Source organism: Pantherophis guttatus, chromosome 1 (genome assembly GCF_059756535.1).
Source record: "Pantherophis guttatus breed Tessera chromosome 1, ASM5975653v1, whole genome shotgun sequence".
NCBI classification, from domain to species: Eukaryota; Metazoa; Chordata; class Lepidosauria; order Squamata; family Colubridae; genus Pantherophis; species Pantherophis guttatus.
Window position 1 is genome coordinate 298,462,667 of NC_142063.1, and position 17,676 is coordinate 298,480,342.

Here is a 17,676-nt window from a genome sequence, read left to right on the forward strand (position 1 = left end):
AATCTTTATTCCAATGAAGAGAACAAAATGGGTTTTTAAACACATTAACTGATGTGGTTGCCTAGCACCCCATCCTCCAGAATTACTTGATGAAGCTAAATCCCTTTCCTTAAAAGGTACTTTGCATATGTTCATTGTATATACGGGTTTCATCATTTCAGTGTTTTGTATTTTTGTTCTGTACATATACTTTGAAACTGAATAATGTTAAAACACACAAACAGAATAAAGTACCAACCATTTAATAAATCAGCTATAGGAACAAGAATAAGTCCATCCTTGTCCCATTTCAAGAGTTTGCAGCTATAGGTGGCAATCCAGGTCTTCTCTGGGGATATCTTAATTTTTTAGCTTTTGTCAATCACCATAATTGATAACGAGGATGAGTTTGGTGCTGTGGTTAAGGTGCTGAATTAGAACTAGGAGACTATGAGTTCTAGTCTTTGCTTAGGTATGAAATATGGGTTTATATGAGTTACACTTTCAGCCCACCCACCTTACAGGGTTGTTATGGGAAAACAGAAAGGGGGAGTATTATTATTACTATTATATTATATAAATTTAATAGTAATTATATATGTGTGTAATTAAGATATACATTTAATGTGCTACAATTGCAGTCTTTTTATAACTGATTTTATGGCCTTTATTGTGTAGTCATTAAGTGAATCCCCATAGTTGTAAAGTGAACACTGCAGTCATTAAGCAAACCCATTTTGTTCGCTATGGTGCAGTTTTTAGTAAATGCTGAAAGTAAATGCTGGTTTCTGGCAGAAATGTTATAAATCATGTTCATATGATCACAGGGCATCACAAATAGCCATAAATGCAGGCCAGTTGCTGAGCGCTCAAAATGCATTTACATGGTTGTAAGGGGTGAGGTCAAAAATTTGTAACTAGGTTGTAAGTCCCATTTTCTGGGTTCATCATAACTTCAAGCAGTTGCTAAGTGACCGGACGTAAATCAAGCAGTACCTATATTTCTTTTTGTTGAATTCTTTCTTTTGTAGACTAAATATACCCAGAATTCTTTAACCATTCTATATAAGTTCCATTTGGGCTTTGGTTTTCAAGCCCCTCAACATCTAGGTAGCTCTTTTCTGAACATATTCTAATTTGTTTCTGTCTTTTTCAGTTGTGGTGATCAGAACTAAATAACAGTGTTCAAGAGAGGTCTGACTGGGACAAAATAGAATAGAACAGTGATGGCTAACCTTTTCCGGACCGAGTGCCCAAAGTGTGCATGCCCCCCTGCATGTGCCCTACCCCCACGCATGTGAGCATGGCCCCTGCACATGCCCCGCCCCCACACATGCGCACTCACCCCCACATGCGCCCACCCACCCCTACACGCCCTGCTCCCCGTGCATGTGCACACAGCACACACACCGTCCCTCCACGCATGCGTGGCAGAGACCCAACGACCAGCTGGCTGGCAGAAGGCACACGCGCATGCACGGCAGAGCTGAAGTGGGATGACAGTTGCGTGCCCACAGACAGGGTGCTGCGTGCCACCTGTGGCACGCATGCTATAGATTTACCATCACGGGAGTAGAATAATTACTTTGACTGACTGAGACCTAGAAGGGCATGGGGTGAGGGGATGTACCGCTTTTAGAAATATGCATCCATCATATTTCATGATGAAAAAATATTTTGTTTTCTAGGTGACCCCTGCAGCTTTCAGTGGTACTGCCCTACAGATATTGTAGCCAGATGTGAAATCCTGTTTATGAAGTAAGGCTTTAGGAAATAGATGGGATTGGTCTACGATACTGGCCTCCCTATTGTGTAGTAGCTCCTTTGCCTGAGTTGCTCGTTTCTGTATCTGGATTGGTGGTGGAGTTTCTCAGACAAAGTACCTGGAGATTTCAGTCTGCCTTCCTTGGTACAGAATTGTTGTGACCTAGGCCCAAGTAGTTATTACCAGACACAATCAGTCCTAAACAAACATTTTATTAGAACAGCTGAAAATTACTTCATTCTCAGTTTAGTCCAAATTAATTCCAAAACAAATCCTTCATAAACAGTCCTTCAGCCTTATCACAAACTTTTGTCTTCTTTGGCACCCTGCCAAAGGCTTTTCTTGGCAAACCCCCACGAAGTTAAGAAGCAAGAGATGCTGACAAGAAATAAATGTAGCAACATTGCTTTCCTACAAAGTTCCCAAGAGCCGTTGCTGCTCTTTTTAAGCCTTCTGGGAGGGGCCAATAATCTCCTGGCCTTACTCCCAAGTTGTCCTTTTTGCTTTAGCTGCTCTTGCCTTCTGGCAGCTCTTCGCATGCGTGCACTAGGAACAAGCTCCTCCTGTTCTTCTGCCCCTCTGCTATCTGCCTCTGGAGGCTCCGGAGTCCGTGCATCACTCCCAGATGGCCCTGGCCCCATCTCTGCCTCCAACGCAGAGCCCTCGTCCAGGCCTTCCCCAGATTCCAGGACTGGCCCATTGTTCTCCCCAACCTCCTCACTATCCAACTCCACTGCCAGCTCCACAAGCTGCTGGCCGACCACAACAAGAATCTGAAGTGATATGATTTCATGATACTGTATCATGGAATCATTATACTAATACATCATACTGTACATCATTATAATGTATACTTATACTGAGTCCTTCGGGAGAAGGGCGGTATAAAAATTAAATAATAATAATGATAATGATACATCAGATACATCGTACAGTATCATTAAAGACAAATAAGAAACCCAAGAAGAAGCCAGCATGGTTGCACAAAGAACTCTCTGATAAATTGAAAGACAAAAAGGATAAGTATAAAAAATGGAAAGAGGGACACATAACTAAGGCAGAATATCAGCATATAGCCCGAAACTGCAAAGATGAAGTCAGGAGAGCTAAGGTTCAGAATGAATAAAGACTTACAACGAATGTCAAAAAGAATTTAAAAAAAGTTTTTTCAACATGGACATAGTATACTTGGATACTACTATTTTCAATAAAAAGTGAGATAGACAGTATCGCCACCAGATGGATTTGTAACTGACTGACAACCTGCACTCAATGTGTAGTCCTTAATGAAACTGCATCTACATGGAGGAAAGTAAGCAGTGGGATACCCCAAGGTTTGCTTTTAGGCCCAGTGCTCTTCAATATCTTCATAAATGATTTAGATAAGGGAATAAAAGGGGAACTCAACAAATTTTCAGATGACACCAAGCTGGCAGGAATCACCAACATCTCAGAGGATGTGCTTAAGATCCAGATGGATCTTGACCAGCTTGAACACTTGGTCCTATGTAACTATGGAGTTAACTTGGTCCTATGGAGAGAAAAGTAAGGTTTTATACTTGGGCAAGAAAACCCAAATGTACAGGTACAGAATAGGTGAAGCCTGGCTCAATAGTAATGGTGAAAGAGAACTTGGAGTCCTAATGACAATCACTTAAATATGAGTCAACAGTGTGCTACAGCTGCCAAAAAAGCCAATGTAATTCTAGGCTGCGTTGACAGAGGGATAGAATCAAGCTCATGTGAAGTGTTAGTACTGCTTTATAAGGTCTTGGTAAGTGCATACCTGTAAAATTGCATCCAGTTTAGTCACTACAATATAAAAATGATGTTGAGACTCTAGAAATAGTGCACAGAAGAGCAACAAAGATGATTAGGGGACTGAATGTTAAAACGTGAAGAACAGTTGCAGTAATTGGGTATGTCTAGTCTGAAAAGAAGGACTAGGGGTGACATGAAAGCAGTGTTCCAATATTTGAGGAGCTGCCATAAAGAAATTTTTTCCAAAGCACCAGAAGGCAAGACAAGCAATGGATGGAAACAAATCAAGGAGAGAGACAACCTAGAACTAAGGAGAAATTTCCTGGCAGTGAGAACAATTAACCAATGGAACAGCTTGCCTTCAGAAGTTGCTTCATCACTGGAGACTTTTAAAAAGTGATTGGACAGCCATTTGCCTGAAATGGTATAGGATCTCCTGCTTAAGCAGGGAGTTGGACTAGAAGACCTCCAAGATCCCTTCCAACTATGTTATTCTGTTATTACATACTCCAAATGTCGAACCTGTCAGAGTTTGTTGCAAAAATCAAATCCAGAAGCACACACAAATAACTGAATCAGCTGGATTCATTAACTTCTTAATATTCCTAATAACACATAAAGTATATTTACAATACCAACAGTGGTTCTTTTGGGAGAGATCAGTTTCATTTCAGTTCACACACATAGCTTCACAGCTCAGAGCTTAACACACACACTGGTTTCGGTTTCTGTTTCTTGCACAGACTCAGAAGCTGCAGACTAAGACACACCAAGGCTCCAGTCTGTCTCAGCTCCCAATTGGCTGACTTAGTTGCTATGCCTATTCATTGGCTGACTTTGTTACCATGTCTTCCCAGCCATGAATATTCTGACAGAACCTATCATTAAATGAAGAACTATGTATCTTTGGGGAATGGATCAGAGCAATAAGGATGAATCTTTTATGATGGAAAGGCAGTGCTACTTCGAATTTATAATCCTGGATTTATGATGTGGTGTTCGCTGTCTGCTTATGAATTGGCTATCTATCAATGTAAATGAAAGATTTATCAATATATCTCTCTCTGGTCAAGATTTATACTTCAAATTTAAAATCTAAGCTATTTGCTGTATGTAAGATCCTTTATTTTCCTTTGTTTTTTTTTTCTTTTTGTATCTTTTTAATTTTTATATATTAAATTACTGTTGTTTAAATAGTAGAATATCATTTAACATCTGGAATATTCTGTGCAGTTCTGGTCACCAAAAGGATATAGTGGAGCTAGGTGAAGTTCAGAAAAGGACAATTAAGATGATCCAATGGAACGGTTTTCCTAAGAGGAAAAGTTGTGACTTTGGAACTTTTTAGAGTAGAAAGAAGCAAGTGAGTGAAGATTGAAGTATATCAAATTATCCAAGGTGCAGATAATGTGGACAAGGAGAAACTATTTTTCCCTTCCCAAAATATTAGAACCAATTTCTAATATTTACCAATTAGAACCAAATATTTACCAATTTCACTTGGTAAAATTGAATCCTAGAAGAATCAAGAACAGAAAAAAGATTTTTTTTTGTTTACATAACATGTAATTCAACTTTGGAATTTGCTACCATGACATGGTAGTTTACTACCATGAATAGTAATATTCACTATCCTTTTCTGCATCTTTATTAGGAATTGCAGTAGCACTAGCAATAGCACTTAGACTTACATACTGCCCCATAGGGCTTTATAACATTGCTGTATAGCAGTTTACAATGTAAGATTATTTGCATATTGCCCCAACAATCTAGCTCCTCATTTTACTTACCTCAGAAGGATGGAAGGCTGAGTCAACCTTGAGCCTGTCAGGAGCGAACTCCAGGCTATGGGCTGAGTTTGTCTGCAATACTGCACTTTAACCCCTGTGCTACTAGGGCTCCTTTTGCATATCAATTTGAAATTGAAACTTGAGCTTCAATTCTTTAGAAGACTTCTTATTTTTCCATGTCTCTTCCATCTTCAGTATCTATACAATTATCATTGTAATTTGTTCTTGTCACATTAATTTCTTTTAAGTTCCTTCCTGAGATTTTTGTCTTTCTTGACTTTGGCTTCTCTTTGTTCTGAGATCAAGTTTACTTTCTTTTCTTTTCTTTTCTTTTTCTTTGAAAATCTTTTTTCACATTCATCCTTAACAACTTCTTTGATGTCATTCCACACCTCCTCTGTTTCACTACCAATAAGGTTCAAAGTGATTATGTTCTTGAAAATGAAATGTACTCAGAATCCTATCATGGAAACTGGTTAGATTTGTTTTTCTGTTTTAGCTTGACTTGGAATATGAGTAGCTTGTGAACTTTTTCCTTTTTAATTCCACATACAAACAATCTAATCATTTAAAAAATGGTAAAGTTAGCCAATGGCTGCCTTCCTTCCTTCCTTCCTTCCTTCCTTCCTTCCTTCCTTCCTTCCTTCCTTCCTTCCTTCGCCAGCTTCACCTGATAGTCAGTGGTTTCAACACTGAAAATAACAGAATAAAAAGAGCAAAATAATACAATAATTATTAAACCATCATACTACCTAACTCATTTATAAACCTTTGGAATCCAAAGGTCCTGAAGAACAGCTCAGTTTTGATGGACATTTTTTAAAATGTTAAGGTGCGTATATAAAAGCACAGCATCTATAAGCTCAGCATCTATGGTTGCAACATAATCATCTTTTTCTAATTAGTTCTAAGGCCCTGGGTTTTTTTTTTTCCAGAAGGGTTCTTTAAAAAAGAAAACAAAAGTTTGAGAAAATGAAGTAATTATATAGTAAGGCAGAGATAGATTCCTTACATCTATCTCATGTTTGTCAATGCCTTTATAATGGGCAGTGCAGTGATACTTTCATAGCATTAGTGGTTAGACTAAAATCCATGTCATTTTTCATACACTTATAGCACCATTTCTTTTACAAATTCAGAAGTCTGGTTTTGGCACATCGAAGAATCCATTGGATTTTTGTAATGAGCAGTATTGTAAGACATGTCATAATTTAAAGGAAAAGGCAAAAGCTCAAAAGATAATAAATTATTAGGTGCAATTAATATTCAGGAATCCAGGTTTACTATTCTAAGTCTTGGTTCCTTTCTCACCATTTGTAATAGAATGAAAAATGTTAGAATTAATTGATCTTACTTAGGTTGGATGCCTAAATTTTGCTTTGTTCTTCTAGCATCTAGGTTATTAAATATAATAGTAATTAGCAGCTATCTTCAGAAGAAGAGATTTTACTTAGTACCTGTAATGTTATGTAGTAATGATCTTGGGAAATGGGGGGGAGTGGGGGAGAGAGATGCTATCTAGGGAATGATGAGATCAAAGAGGCCATAACCCACAGCTGCATAATGGATGGAGACAGAGGCTAAGAAGTTCCCTTTCCCACATTTTCAGACTGTAAAGGAGACAGTGAGAAATTTATATTTTCAGACTTGCAAGATTGATGTCATCCTTCCCAGAGAGACCAGATAGGAAATATGCCCAGATGACCTAACTCTACTTTACTGTAAGGCTACATTAATAGAATCTTACAAGACTGAAAGTACAAATCTCCCACCATCTCTTTTGCAGTCTGGGAACTTAGTAGGGGATGCCTTCTGAGCCCCTTTCTCTACCCATTATGCAGCTGCAGGCTATGGCTCTTTTTTAAATCTCACTAGTCCTTAGGCAGCATCTCTTCCTTCATCCCCCAAGGTCATTCCCACATACAATAATAGTGTTTTACCTGACAATAGATGCGTTCATTGTGCAGTTTGTAAATTTTACAATTAATAATTCATTTTGGAAGAAGTTATTAGACTTTCTGTTGTTGCAAGATATATAAGCAATATCACTCTGTGAGTGTTTCTTTTATTATACCCAAACAAGTCATTTCACAATTTATCTTCATCCATCTGTCCCTCCCCATAGGAAATTATCAGGGTTCGGTTATTATGCAGTGAAAACAGCACCATTTCAGTACAATAGGGAAATATCAGCAGGCTCCAAAGTTTCATAAATACAAAAATATAATCTAAACAAGGGACCTTAAAACAATTTGATGAGAATTAGCCAGAATAGTGTTCAGAACAGGAATTGACAATGGAGAGAGCAAATTTTATACTGGTAAACTTTTCAGCTGATTCTCAGGTGAGTGGGCTAATCAGCAGAAGGAAAGGCCTTGAAATAATATAGGGAGATACAATGTTAGACAGTGATCGGTTCATTCAAATGAAGAATAACCAGTTCAATTGGGTTGGAATTACAGGTAGTCCCTGACTTACAACAGTTCATTTAGTGACCATTCAAAGTTACAACAGCACTAAAAATGTGACTTATGACCATTTTTCACAGTTAGGAAAAGCTGTGAAAAGCACATCATCCCCATGATGATGTGATCAAAATTCAGATGCTTGGCAACTGGTTCATATTTATGACCGTTGGTATGTCACATGATCCCCTTTTGCGATCTTCTCACAAGAAAAGTCAAAGGGGAAGCCAGATTCACTTAACAACCAGGTTACTAACTTATCAACTGCAGTGATTCACTTAACAACTGTTAACTGTTAAGCAAAAAGATTGTAAAATGGGGCAAAATTCACTTTACAAATGTCTCACTTAACAACAAAAATTTTGTGCTCAATTGTCATAAATCGAGGACTACCTGTACTCTTTTTTTTTTCTCTTTAAAATTTCCCCCTTCCCTCTGGAAGTGCTTATCTCGATTCAGCGATATAATTGGAGGTTTAAGAAATCTCTTCATTTCAAATGGTCTTTTATCAATACCCCAGCCACAGTCTTTCTTGAGTGGAAGTAGCTTGGCTATTATTACATTTCTCAGGTATTCCAATTTATGTGATAATATGCCCTTAAAACTGCAACTGTTCTATTTGGGTTACATTATGCCTGCACTTCGTTAGCTGCATTAGACTCCAATCCATTTTTAGGACCAATCAGAAGTTCTGGTTTTAACCTTTAACTTTTCACAATAAGCTTCAGATCCAATTTCAAAATAGGATTTTAGTTTGTGGTGACTTAAGGAAAGTTCTAGCAACAGGAGGATCATGGTAGAATATGTTCACCCTGCAAGTCTTAGTTGTTTCTACTCTTAGAGACTGCTGTTGTTTGAAGGTTCCACGGAGACCACAGGAAAGAATAAATCCCTTCTTAAGTGTGCTACCTACCAACCAGGACAGATAGCACATATGTTTTTTGACCCTGGTAGATTAGAGCATCGCTTCTCATAAACAGTTGAACACCCTCACTGGATGGCTGATGTAGACTTAGAGTGGAGCAGAGGGCAGCGATAATAGTGACATTCCCCCCACATCACACATTTCAGAGATTACTACTAAAACAGCTTTTTAAAAATTCCTATATGTACAATTATTCTGCAATATCTTAGAATCCCTCCCACTCTAGCTATAATTGTCTCTCTCTCTCTCCCCCTGTCCAATGAAAAGAAAAGAGGATGTGCCTTTAAAAAACAAAAGCTATAGCTAGTGCCATAAGTTCATGACATGTTTCATAATGTAATGTGTAATATTTAATAAATACATAGAAAGGTGAAGCTATTCCCCAACTGACTTGTTTATGTCAGGTGCGAACGACCAGGTTCACACGTGAAGGTTCAGTTAAGCTGATTTATTGTTAAAGGGCTATGCACAGGGATCTTCTCAAGATTAGTCAGCACTTGGTTAAAGTTAGATAAGGGTCAAAGGCACTTAAGGGAGGTTGAACATAGTTTACTTGTGGCTACATAGGAATTCTAAATTGATCCTTCTTTTCACTCAACTCCCAGGTTCTGCCATTTGTCCTACAAGTTTTTCCTTATTGAATACGTTGGATGGCAATAATGACTTCTCCGTCTTTGGATGTAGCAGGGCTCAGCTGCAATAAGCTTGCTAAGAATTGAATTAAATAGAATATCTTTTTTTAGAATCATGGAACAGGACAATCCCCATAGAGCTAAACTCATAATTTTAAAGAACTAATGCAAATTCCCTTTTTGGACAAAGAAAATTAAGATATTTCCCCCCCCCTTTAGTCTTTTATATACTGTAATAAGTCAGTCGAAATATTTCCTTGCTTTGCCAAGATGTAGCTACAAACTTAATACTGTGCACAATACCAAAATGGCAAATATATAAATTTGTTAGAATATTCATGACTGGGAAAACATGGTAACAAGGTCAGCCAATGAATAGGCATAGCAATTAAATCAGCCAATGGGAGCTGAAACAGAACTGAGTCTGCGCAGAGAATTGAAACTGAAACTAAGCAGTCTGTGCATGCCTGTCTGCTCTGCTGAAATGAAACTAACTGTTCTCTCCTGCCTTGTGTAGTAACTGCTACTATGCTGAAGAATCTACTATTGGTATTGTATATATATATTCTTGTATATAAAGAAATTAATCCAGCTGAATCGGCTTCTGGATTTGATTTTTGCAAGAAACTCTGACAGGTTATGGACCCAGAGCACACAGAAGACTGAAGTGTAATTAAGCTGAGTGACTGTCTGAAAGAGAAACCAGGCAGAGAAAAGGTTTTTGCAGGATGGTTGCTGTTGAAGTTAAAGAAAGTTCTCTGCCTCTTTTGGGATAGAAGAACTATATTATTTGGGCTGCAAAGATGAAATGTTTCCTGAAGGCTAAGAAGCTGTGGAATATGGTTATTAATCCACCATAGGTGCCATTTACAGCTGCAGATCAGAGGCAGCATGATAAAGCAATGGCTTATATCATCTTGAGTTAAGAAGATGAACAGTTTATCAATGTAGCTGATTTAAAGACTGCAAATGAAGTCTGGCTGAAATTGAGAAGTGTGCATGTTAGTGTGTCAGCATGCAATATCAAGAAAATTATACAGAGCCCGTTTGCAACTAGGAGAATCTGTGGAAAAACATTTTGTACAAATGCAAACTTCGTTTGTGGAATTGGAACAGCGTGGGATGCAGTTTCCTGAGTTTCAGAAGGTGCTGCTAGCATTAAACAGTCTGGATGAAATGTGGGACATTGTTTCTGCAGTATTTGAATGCAAACCAGAGCAGGAGTTGCGTTTCGAGGCTTTAAAGGCTTGTTTGATTGCTGAGGAGAACAAATGCCATTATAGAAAAAGCCACAAGGAGGAATTCCTGAGGTAGGGGCCCAAGGAGCAAAGAGAGAAGACTGGAAAATTCCACAGACTGGCTATCTGCAGAGATCCTAGCTACAGACAAGATGTCTGCAAAGATAAAAGTAGCAGCAGAAGATATCAGATTACAGCACAGCAACAACCGAGGTGTTTCATTTGTGGCGAAAGAACACATTTAAAGAAGGACTGTTTGCAAGGAAAAAATAATTTGCGAGCTCACCTCCGGCACGCATGTGCAGCTGATATTGGGGCCTTCTGGGCCCACCAGAAGTAGGGAAACAGGTTGTTTCCTGCCTCCGGAGGGCCTTGGGTGGGGGGGAAGGCCCGTTTTTCTCTCTCACCTAGCTCCAGAGCCTTTCTAAGAGTCTGGGCAGGGCAAAAACGGCTTTCCCCACCCTCCTGGAGGCCCTCCAGAGGCCAGAAACAGCCTGTTTGCCAATTTCCAGTGGGACTGGAAGGCCCGTTTTTTCCTGTCCCCAGCCTCAAGAGCCTCTCTAGGAGTCTGACAAGGGCGAAAACCACCACCCCTCCGGGAGGTCCTCCGGAGGCTGAAAATGACCCGGTCCCACTGGAAGTTGACAAATGGGCCATTTCTGGCCTCTGGAGGGCCTCTGGGGGGGGTGGGAAAGACCATTTTCACCCTCCCCAGACTCTTAGAAAGACTCTGTAGCCAGGTGAGAGAGAAAAACAGGCCTACCGGGCCATTACGTGCCAGGAGCAGGGGGAGCAGGGGGGTAGGCACGCATTTGCGGGGGCAGGGCGCATAGAATTATGGGTGTGGGCACGCGCACGCACGACCCCCCCCCCACGCCCCCTCCTGGCACGCAATGGCAAAAAGATTAGCCATCACTGCTAGAGTTTCTAAAGATATTTTGAAAATAATGTATTATGGGTATAGATAGTGTAAATGACAAAGCAGGATGTACGTCTTGTAATTGTGCTCATTTTGACACCACACGGTTTTCCATCTGAGCTCCTGGGATTAGAAATCAGACTTGAATTGAAATAAATAGGTACATAAATGTCAACGTTGCAGTTTATAATAAAGTGGCTGCTCTCATACATTGCAGAAAACACTGTGAATTTTCAAACTTTCTCCTCCTGTTTTCGTGATTACTTTTGGGACCTTGGAGAATTTCTTGTCACTTTTGCTAGATCAGTAGTCGTGACAGAAGATTGATATGGAATATATTGTAGGGAAAAAAGAACTCTGGATTTAAAGCCATGCTGAACTGCTGTATCTTATCTGGGAAATGATAGATCTGCAGTTGCAAAAAAAAATCACAAGATTTTGCAATTTGCAGTTGGGTGTCCAGAAACAAAATGTCCAGATCCTATAATTTGCAACATCATAAACTGGCTTAATGTTCATGTTTAACAGATACTTATTGTTATATGCCCACTTCCTGAAAAATAATACCATCCCTTTAGGTAGCTTGATACAATCTTGGCAGGAATTGCTAAACATTTCTGTTTCTTAATACCATTTCAGCAGTGTCTTCAGTGCTTTAAATGTCTTGACCTACATTTCTCACCAGCACTCTGTAAATGCACCATTTTTATTTTCCATTGGTGCATTAATGTGGCTAATCAATCTGGAGAAATATTTCTTCTGACATTGTAGATAAACAGGTCAACCATGCTCTTTCGAAAGCTGAACCCTCTATTGGGGGGAAAAAACATTTGTTTTTCAGTGATTTGTAAATTTAGAATATCATAAGTTTTAAAAGGATTAACTATATCATTTGTATAATAAAATATAAACATTATCCTATTATGGTATTATATCCTATTATATTATATCCTATTATTCTGACATAGAACTCTCAAATTGTCATTTAGTTATTTCATTGTTTAATCTTGTATTTCTTGCAAAATGTGCAAAATGTGCAGAGCAGCACTCACAGTTTCCCCATCCCAAATTACATTGACACAGAAGCTCAGCAAGTGAATTTTGTTGTTCATTAGGGTTTTAAACCAAATATTTTTTTCTCCTTGTGTAATTCAACAGTACACTTCTTTTTCAAATAATGGTGACATTTGGCTTTTGGGTCAGATTCTGGAGCCTCTACTCCAAAATATCCATAGATCAAGGACAGTTATAGCATCCTTGATCAACCTTACAACTTTAGTAGTAATTTAGGGACTTCATCTAAGTTTTAGGGAACTGCATATGGCTGAGACCTCAAGTTGTACAAATAATTGCTATACCATCCTAGATCTCATAGCATATTACTTCTTTATTTTAGCAAACCTGGCTATTCATTATGAATATTAATGAAGAGGACATTGAGGGATCAAATAATTGACAATAATTCTTTCACAATGCAAATACTTGCTTTTCATAATTTCAACTAGAAATCTTGGAACTGAGATTTTCTGTACTAATCATGAGCGCCATTGCTCCCACTTTTAAAAACTATAATTAAAAAGTATAAAAATTCGTTTTAATTGAAATAAACAGAGCAGTCCTGTTCAGGATAAAGAATGCTATGCATAGTAGAGAGAAATGGTTTAGAAACACCATGCCAATAAATTAATGGCATGAGATATTTTTTAAAAATATAATATAGCTGTGCTAGTTTACATTAATAATACTATTTTTTCTTTATTTCTATACTTATTTATTGACATAATTTGTGTACCATCCCAATCTCACAATTTTGAGTATATTGAAAATTTTGAGTATATTGAAAATTATAACAATGTTGAAAATTGTTATATTGAAAATTATAACAATTTTCAAAAGCAAATTTCAAATATGAAATTTGAAATCAGAAGTTGTGGGAGATTCATCACTGGAAGCTTTCAAGAAGAGACTGGACTGCCATCTGTCAGAAATGGTGTAGGGTCTGCTAGATTGGACTAGATGACGTACCAGGTCCCTTCCAACTCTGTTAATCTGTTAATATAAACAAACATTTATATCCTGGCAAATCAGCCTTGTTTTACCCTACACTTCTTCAAATGTCCTTCATATCCTGTGTTCAGTGGTACCTTGGTACTCATTGTTAATTGGTTCCAGTACTAAAAATGATGACTACTAAACAAATTTTTCCCATAAAGAATAATGTAGTGAGGCACAAGGTAGCCGACACTGACAAGTTCTAGCTTGTGTGTTGAGTACCAGCCAAACGATGAGTATCAGGATAGAAGTTCCATGTCAAAATGCATTGAGTACCAAATTTGATGAGTTTCAAAGCAGTTGAGTACCAAGGTACCATTGCATATATCAGTACCCTATATGTTCTTGGAGCTGATGGAATGCAGGCAACAGTATGTTCGCTTGCAAAGCTCTCTACATAAGAGATCTTCACTTGTGCAAACATGAGAATCCTTGGGTTAAACTGGGCTTTGACTGTCTGTGTGATATATTAAACAAAATGTGCAGAATTGGACTATATTGTCCTTCCTGTCATTAGAGTGTGCATGCTAGAAAGAGTGCAGAGAAGAGCAACAAAGATGATCAGGGGGCTGGAGGCTGAAGCATATTAAAAGGCTGCAGGAATTGGATATGTCTAGTTTAATGAAAAGAAGGACTAGAGGTGTTTATGGTAACAGTGTTCCACAAGAGGCTGCCACAAAAAAGAGAGGGTGAATCTATTCTCCAAAGCACCTGAAGGCAGAATAAGAAGCAATGGATGGAAATTAATCAAGGAGAGAACCAACGTAGAACTAAGGAGAAATTTCCTAGGAGTTAGAACGATCAGTGAAATGACATGTCCAGAAGTTATGGGTGCTCCAAAAGTGGAATTTTTAAAGAAGAGATTGGACATTGATTTGTCTGAACTGGTATAAGGTTTTCTGCTTGAGTAGGGGGTTGGACTAGAAGACCTCCAAGGTCCCTTCCAATTCTGTTATCCTGTTCAGTATGGGTATCACTGAGGCTATTAATCAAGTCTGTTTTATTAAAAAGCAATCAATTGTAGAAATGACTAAAATGTAACCTGGTATTGCAATATCCCTGCTTCTTAGGGGATCAGAATTATTGTCCTGTAAATTAGCTTTCCAAATATTTAAGTATTCAAGGATTTAATAGAATCAAGACTGGCTCTATATAATTAGTATTAGCACAATAAATGTGAAAACACTATTGTTTTAAAATGATTCTTGTACATTTCCTTTATTAGCTCAAAAATTTAATAGATATTTTTACAATAATTGTCTTAATTAAATATGGACTTGCAGCTGGAATTGTCTTTGGAGTACAAACACACAGTGAAGCCAATATGAAGTTTAGCGGATAGAAATGAATTAGGAATCGGGGTATGTTCATTCTCCAAATCCTAGGAACACAAAGTAAATGTTGGGCTGGAATCAACCTAACCTCGCAGAAGGCAGATTTCTAGAGATATAGATGTATTATTTTGAAGAGCTCAAAACTTAATGTATTCATTCCTAATTCTTTCTTTCTCACTATATAGAGCAGTGTTTCTCAACCTTGGCAACTTTGAAGATGTGTGGACTTCAACTCCCAGAATTCCCCAGCCAGCAGCAAACACTGATGTAGAGTATCAATTATTGACATGGGATAAATGTGTCCAAACCAAAGCAATGTGTTAGATTGGTTACAACTCTGTGCAGACCTATGCTTATATTCTTCTGCAGCATGTAGGTGTACAATTAGGACTAATTCAATACTTCTTATAATGTTTTTTTTAATATATCTTGTTTGATTGGAAGATGGCCTTTATCCTAGAGCCATGATGGCGAACCTGTGGCACGCGTGCCACAGGTGGCATGCGGAGCCATATCTGTGGGCACACGAGCATTGCCCTAGCTCAGCTCCACTGCCCATGCACGCACCGGCCAGCTGGTTTTTAGGCCTTACAGGCCCACTGGAAGTCGGGAAACAGGCCTCTGCCCTCTGGAGGGCCTCAGGGGGGAGAGGCTATTTTCGTCCTCCCCAGGCTCCAAGAAAGCCTCTAGAGCCTGGGGAGAGAGAAAAATGGGCCTACTGGGCCCACCTGTAACCTTTTTGCCATCATGTGCCAAAAGTGGGGGGAGCATGGGGGGTTTGCTCATTCATGCGTGGGGGGGCATTGAATTATGGGTGTGGGCACATGTGTCTGTGACCCCGCCCCCTGCAACTTCCCCGTTTTTGGCACGTGACGACAAAAAGGTTAGCTATCACTGTCCTAGAGTCTAGGAAGGAGCATCGCATAATATTTTAAAGATATCATACTCCTACCTAATAAAATTACCTCGACAGTAGAATTTCTGTTAAAGTTTTCTATTGAGCTAGACGTTGCAACTTTTACTGTGCTGTTTCTTATAAAATTGTGCAGTCTCATTTCCAATCTTCAATCTTTCAAAGCAGTTGAGCTGCCAATCATCTTTAGTCCCACTGACTTTGGAACAGGGAGAAGATAAATGAGCCAATCAATGCTCACAGTTCAGATGAAGAGTAGGAACCCGCAAAAATTGCAATTTAATTTAAACCCTGTTCAAACTGCTGCCTGTCCTATAGTAACAAAAATCCCCTTAACCTCCCCTGCATATAAAAATTGCAAGTGCTAAGTCATCCACATTTTCGGTACATATGCTTATTTGCACTGGATTTCTATTTAAAGTACAGTAATTAATTCTTAATTTAATGCGCATCTATGCATAACAATTGGCATATGCAATTTTATGCAAGTGTGTCCCTGTTTTTGTCCTTGCTGATGCATTTCCACATCTCTTTTTTTTTTTAACAAAGCATCCTGATTTCTAACAAGTAAATAATGATAACCATTGACAGGAGGTGAAGAGCAGCCAACCATCAAGCCACCACCAGACTGTGTGGAATGGGAAGTGTCAGCCCTTGTAGGAGGAAGTCTGCAGGAAGCATTGGATGCAGGAGGAGGTTTTCATAAAAAGATGCAGGCTGCTACAGAGTGAACAGTAGTGCCCAATATGCATGAATGATGGCACTGACGTATGCCCTTCTCCACCCCTCCACCCCTCTTAGCTGTTTCCAGCAGATGCTGGATGATAACAGTTCTCTTCTTCCTCTGCTCAGTGATAGCAGCCACTGATTTCTTTCTTCTGATATCCCTGCACCTGCTTCTAGATACCACAGGAAAGATAGATATGTATAATTTCATCCATGCTCTGTAGCTCAATCTAGTCATTCATGCCCCTAGTAAATCTTTCAACTTTAATAAGATCTGCTTCTGGCAGAAAGAAATGAAGCTGCTTAATCAGAAAGCATTAATCACTCCTCAGAATCCAAATAACCAGCAATCATAAAGGGATGGATAATTTTAGCAGAGATATAATTTGTGGGAAACTTTCCAGAATTAGAGTTTTGAATGTTTCGAAGCTGCTAAATGTTTATTAAGCACCTTCCTCCCCAACGTCAGTTCAGAAACCAATAAAGGTGCTCCTTAAATATAGTGTTTTTTTAACCTTTTGAGTGGGTGTAACAATCCAAGATTTTAGTAATAGATTTTTATCCCAATCTACTACCACCATGTAGACATTAAATCAAAGGACCTTGCATTTTTACCTGAAACTTACATTTGTAACCAGATTGCCACATGCAGCTTTCCTAATACTGGAGATTTAGCTAGTATGCATTTTATGACAAGAATGTTCTTTTTATTCTATGTAAAATAAATGTCAGACACTACCTCAATGCTTGATGCTATATGCCTCAAGAAGCTATTTCGGTGCCAGCCTGCCATAAACTCTGGGGCCTGATGTGGGGGGGAATACTGCAGAGGGATGAAAATTTACTGTTCCACTCTGAGCACCATCTCAAGGTCAACAGCTTGGGAACTGAGCATAGTTGCATTTTTCAGGAAATCATTCTAAAAATATTCCTTTGAATTTGATTGGACTTTAGAGGACCAACTATGGGAGGCATCTTCAAGAGGGAAAAGTGAGATTTTGGCGCATGAGCTTTTAGTTCTGGTTTTGCATTACTATATGTCACTTGACTTCTAGTAAATCATACCTTTTGCAATCGAATAGTGTTAAAGATCATTTTTACTTAGAACCTCAGGCTGAGCCAGGACTGACAACAAGCCACTAATTAGATACTATTGCAAATGGGCCATACCATTGCT